The following is a 6289-nucleotide window of genomic DNA, read 5'->3' as shown; positions in this document are numbered from 1 at the left end:
AAAAAAAAAAAAAAAAAATTTAACATCACAATTTGCTTATGAATAATTGAAAATATTTTATGTCAGCTATATACATCAGTGTCTGACAACACACTCGCAAGAAGCTTAGACACTGAAAAGTTTCCTATAGGAACTCCAAAGTGGGATTTGGTTCCAGCAGACCCAAGGCGAGGTACACCCAAGTCCTATGCTTATCCCAAAGTATTCTCTAACAGCAGGTGTTAATAGTCCCTACTTCTTTTTTTTTTTAGTTGGCGGCTCACTCCGTTGCCCAGGCTGGAGTGCAGTGGCATGCTCATGGCCACCCAAGCCTGCTGGGCTCTGATGATCCTTCTGCCTCAGCCTTCCCAGTAGCTGGAACTACAGGTGTGCGCTACCATGCCTGGCTAATTTTTTATTTATTTTAGAAACGAGGTCTCACCAAGTTGCCTGGGATGGTCTCGAATCTGCAGATTCAGGCAATCCACTCGCCTCAGCCTCCCAGGGTGCTGGGATTACAGGCTGAGCCAACAAGCCCAGTCAATAGTCCCTACTTCTTAAGTTAATTTTTTTTTTCTATTACACACACTCCAATTACTGTGTAGCTCTGGTTTAAAACCAATAGAAACCTGAGCTTTAATATCCAGATGAGAGGTTTCTATCATCTTGGCTAGCACTGTTTATTTAGAGTAATTTTAGTAGAAGATGACAAATAGATCTTCCCAAAAAACAGTAAAGAGACCCTGTTATAATTTGTAGCAAAGCTGAGTAGAAGATTCCTCTGAACTGACAAGCATTTTCCATTCCTTCCATGCAATCAGTTTTGGATTCCAATTTAAGGAACAGAAGGGACTTGCTTGTCACCTATGGGAATCGTGACTGGCACTGACAAATCCCTGCCTTGCAGCATTTCAGACAAGCCTGATCAACAAATCAATGACAGCCAGAGGCACCTATTTTCTTTAAAGAGCCTATTCTGTCCAGTGTCATTTCCTCATGGATCCACCAGCTGCTCCTTCCTTTTGGGACCCCCTAAGTTTGTATATACGCAGGGTTCAGAAGGAGGACAATGTTTTACTTTGATACCCTCCTCATTGGAGGAAATGGACAGTGGCCCATGCTCTGGTCTGCTGTTGGAGTCAACTGGAGAGTGCAAAACACTGCATTTTTCCCAGGGGGGACACTTTGGTACCTTAGGAAGATAATAAAGTCCTGTAATGAAAATCATTTTAGGCTCCCAGAGAATGAAGTTCAAACACAGAAGCTTCAGCAAAAAAAAAAATGAGAAGAGCCTTGGGCTTTTCCAACTATTTTATCCACCAATAGTACAGTTTTTCAACGTATAATTTATTCAGATTACCCATGGCCAAGTCAGTTGATACATAGCCCACCCTAAAGTCAAAAGACATTAAAGATGGGAGATGAATGAATGCAAAAGTGATATATCATGGACCTAAGTAACAACCATATCTTTGTGAGATTCAAAAAAAGATGGAACTTCAGTGTTCAATCAATCCAAACCAATCTACAGTAATCAATGAACTTTTACTGCTGCTTCTTTGTTTACATAAAATTAGAACAGAGCCCAAAAAATGCAGTCTTCAATTCAGGTGTTTGTGTAAAATTTCCAAATATGTGGCACAATCAAACCAATCTACAGTAATCAATGAACTTTTACTGCTGCTTCTTTGTTTACATAAAATTAGAACAGAGCCCAAAAAATGCAGTCCTCAATTCAGGTGTTTGTGTAAAATTTCCAAATATGTGGCACAATTTGCTAGATTTCTAGAAATGACCTGGTAGAAAATTTATTCTATATGCTTGAAGCAACTAAGAACAACTATTTCTTTATGCACATGCACACGTGTGTGTGCATGTGTGTGTGTGTGTGTGTGTGAGAGAGAGAGAGAGAGAGAGAGAGATAGAGACAGAGACAGAGAGAAAGAGAGAAATTCATTACTACTGAGACCTAGAAGAATTTATTTAAACAGAGTCCTACCACTAAGAGGACTCCAAAGGATAAAGGTTCCTAGAGCTAACTTGAACCTCATCATTAGTTTTACTTATTAGTTTTTTTTCCCCCTTGAATATGTCCATTACTAACAGTCAGATGTTTGTACCCATCAGTGGGGAGAATAGTTAAATATTTCATTTACTAAGTCAACAAATATTTATTGTCTACCATGTGTGAGGTACTAGTGAAAACACTGATTCATCACACAATAAAATGCCACTCAGTGCCGGGCTCAGCGGCTCAGCCTGTAATCCCGTGCCTTTGGGAGGCTGAGGTGAGTGGATTGCTGAGCCCGCGGGTTCGTGATCTGCCTGGCAATTTGGCGAGACTTCATCTCTACAATAAATAAATTTTTAAAAAATTAGCCGGGCGTGGTGGCGCGCGCCTGTAGTTCCAGCTACTTGGAAGGCTGAGGCGGAAAGATCGCCGGAGCCCAGCAAGTCGAGGCTGCGGTAACCGGGAGCGGCCACTGCACTCCAGTCTGGGTGACAGAGTGAGACTCCAACTCAAAAAAAAAGAAAATGCCACTCAGTCTTGAAAGAGAATGAGGAAAATCTATATGGTATACTTAGAAAAAACTCCAAAAAATAAAATTTTAAAAGTACCTATGTGTACATTTCATTTGTGTTTTTAAAAATTATTGATACTTATATTTGTATGTGCACATAATTCCTTGGAAGACTTTCAGTACAATACACAAGGAACCACTGACAAACTCTGAAGAGTGGGGTGCCTCTATGGTGGGAGGGAGACTCAATTTTCATCATAGTGTTTGGAATTTTTTACAACATACACCTGTTATTTTAATTGAAAACAAAATGTTTAACTCACAAGTAACATGGAGTAGAAAGCTTATATTCACAAAAGATGAAGAGCAATTTTAAAGAATCATGAGGAGTTTTCCTATTTTACCTGGTGTTCAAATATTTTAAATCTTAGGACTATAAATGTTCAAATAAAATTAGCATTCATAAAATACTGGGGAGTTTGGCAAACATGAAAGTTGTGTCTGTCAGCACAGCACACCCATCCTGATTTCCGTGTGTGCATATGTGCACACTTCATGCCCTGTCTGGCTTAAGTCCCTCTCACTTCCATCCCACCCCTACACAAGACCACCATTTCTCTGGAACTATCTGTATTATAGGACACAAGTAGACCTGTCATTGCACATTGCACGTTGTAGTTGGAAAAAAGAATATTATGCTTTCTATTTACAACGGATAAATAAAATGCATTATATTTACCCTACCCAAATGCTTGTATACACACACACACACACACACACACACACACAAATTATACACATATATATAAGGCTAGCATTCATGTCTTTCAATCGTGTCCTCAAAAAGTTTTTCTCTTTCAGTAAGTCATTTACTGGTCTATGACATAAAATGTTTTCCTACTCAGAGACTCATAATGCTAATATGCAAACCTACAGATGGTATTGTCATGATAATTAAATAAAAGCATTTGAGAGCCCCTAACTCAGATCTTAGTACAAAGCAGTCACCTAACAAAATTTTGTGGAATATGAGTGTATTGAATACATATGGTGAATGTGAATGCAAAACTAAGAATGTTTTAGAAAATAACCTCCAAATGAAAAAGCTGTATTAGAAAACTAAATATTTGAGTCATTTACTAGATTTTTTTCTCTTTGATTAGATAAAACAGTAAATTATATCTATATGTCAATATAGTATTTTTAATTTATTAAGACATGGACAGGTGTAAACACCTAAATATAGGGGTGCCAAAAATATATTGACACATTTTAAGAGATGTTATCTATGTATTACTTTTAGTTCCCCATAATCAGAAGTGTCTGGATACTGGTGGTAACCCCTTTGAGCACATCTTGTAATTGCAGAAGTCAAACGTGACTTGTATTTACCTTTTGTTATTGGTATATATTGACTACTACAATTTTAGTACAGTTTTTTCCTTTCTTAAAATGTATATATATTATGATAATGCTCGGCTGCTCTCCCTTGTTACCAGTAAATCAAAAGGCAAGGAACTGGTACAAAGAGGTTTATTTCTGAATTCAAATCCAGGGAGCAGAACCTGGCTCCTGGTCTTCCTAAAATGGTTCTGCTCACCCTTCAAGTTTTACAGTCCATTTTTATAAGTTTGGGGTAGTTAATACCTATACCCTGACTACATGACTAGCAGAGCATTGTATAAAACTTAAGTCACAGCCACATTTTGTCAGTAATTGACATGCATAATCCTCATTTCCTGGCACCATTTACCAGAGATATCTCACAGTTTTTTCTCAGTAACACCTGGCAGAAGTGTTGATCCAGCTTGCCACATAGTAAAGGGAATTAACAAGCCCTAAGACACCATGTATTACTACCTGTTGTTATACACAAAAGTTATACAAATCACAAAACTTATGATCACATTGATACAAGAGTGATACTATATTATTCAGGACTGTGACTACTAAGAAAAGGGAGTTAATGGGAATTTACATCTCTTGGTTAATTGGGCACAGTCTGCAGGGAAGTTAAGGATTCTTTGAAGTTATTTACTGGGCGTACATAAGTGACAAAGGGAAGTGCTTCCTTTTGTTAATTCTCAGGAATGGGGCCAGCAAGCCCACTCAAACACCTGACATGCCCGAGTCACAGCAATATGGACAGACAACAGCCAGTCTCCATATCATACACATTTTTTGGCACCCTCTGTATTTATTTCCAAAAGTGATACTACAGTAAATGTTGAAATTAAAGAACAACGTCTTATGCAGTTTTCCAGAATTGAGGAGGTTTTTGCTTTTCAACACAAACTATCATATGAGAAGAAACTTTCTGTCTAAATTACAGGTTTTTTATACCAAGCACAGTCAATAGGACCTACTACATTAAACAAGTGAACTGTGTAACAGTTTTAGGATGACACTAAGACAATAACAGCTAAAAAATGAAATCTACCTTTTCAAGACACTTGAACATGCACTATTCCATTTTATGATTTTCCTCAATTGTATGAACTCAAGATGGAAAGAAACAGGAGTCGTCTTAAGAAGATGAAGTGCTCCACCCAGGTCTCTTCCAAGAGACTCTGTATCCTGGTACCTTCTAGTTGCCAAAATGCTAAGACACTGTCAAATGTAGGACTACCCTGATTTAAGATCAGCTTTGCAGAGTATGAAAAGCGAAGCTATACTTAACTCACTTCTTTATTGTATAAATTTTTTTAAAGTACACTGATTTTTAAAACTGTTTTATTTTTAAAAACATACTAGAATTAAAAGTGTATGACATAGCTCTAAGACTTAGTCTCAGTTCATTAACAACATTTTTATTGATAAGTATAATTCAGAAAATACCATAATTCATGAGATTCCTGTCATTTATTCCAGTGGCAACTTTCTCTGTGCAACATACTTTGCACCAAAACTAATTTATGCTCCTGGCATGACCTCTTTGAAGTAGAAAATTTATTATGTAAAAATCGCCAACAAATTCATATAGCACCACCACCAAAACGAAAAAAAAAAAAAGAAAATCACACCAGCTTATGAGTTGATTCCAGTCTGATTTGTATGGTAAAACTGCCTGACTCTTTCTGCCTCATATTCTAAAAGTTCATCGTAAGAACACTGTAAATGTGTGGTACATATGAGAAAGGGTAATCCTTTCTTATGTCTCCACTCTCGTAGGATCCTGTTTGTGACCAGAACTCTTACTTAAGGTCATTTGTAGTACTCAGCATGTTCACAGTGATGCTCAAACTTGCCTTCCATTCTCTGGTGGAATCTCTGTGGACCAGAAAACCATGACGGTCTGGTTCTATAAAACATAAAATCCCCAAATATTGAATTCCCTTTCTAACAATACAAACACAATTTCGGGGGGGGGGATGGAAGAAAGTGAGTGAATATTGAAATGTCTGTAAAACCTATATGTCTATATAAGCTATAATAACCTGTAAAAGTTTGTCTGACATAAGTAACTAAATCTTCCATTTTAGTTGTATGCCTGCTGCCCAGATGCAGCCCCTCTTGCGTGTAACCCAAACTGCTCTTAGCCCCTGAGTTGTAACTTCCCCCTTTCTTGGAAATCCCCTACCCACTACACCCCGTTAAGCAAACAACAGCTGACCTAAGGTCAAATTAAACAAGCATGTAGCTGCAAATTGTTCCATCCCTGACTCTGACCCCTCCCTGAAATGTAAACAATAATTGTGAAAGTTGTGAATTTTGCCTATAAAAAGCCCCCTGCTTGCTTTGCTCAGGGTCAAGAGACTTTTAGTGGCGTTAGCCTGCTCTCAGTCTCT

This window comes from Carlito syrichta, unplaced genomic scaffold (assembly GCF_000164805.1).
Source record: "Carlito syrichta isolate Samal-C Ts95f unplaced genomic scaffold, Tarsius_syrichta-2.0.1 Scaffold111601, whole genome shotgun sequence".
Taxonomy (NCBI): Eukaryota; Metazoa; Chordata; class Mammalia; order Primates; family Tarsiidae; genus Carlito; species Carlito syrichta.
This window is presented reverse-complemented; position numbering follows the sequence as displayed.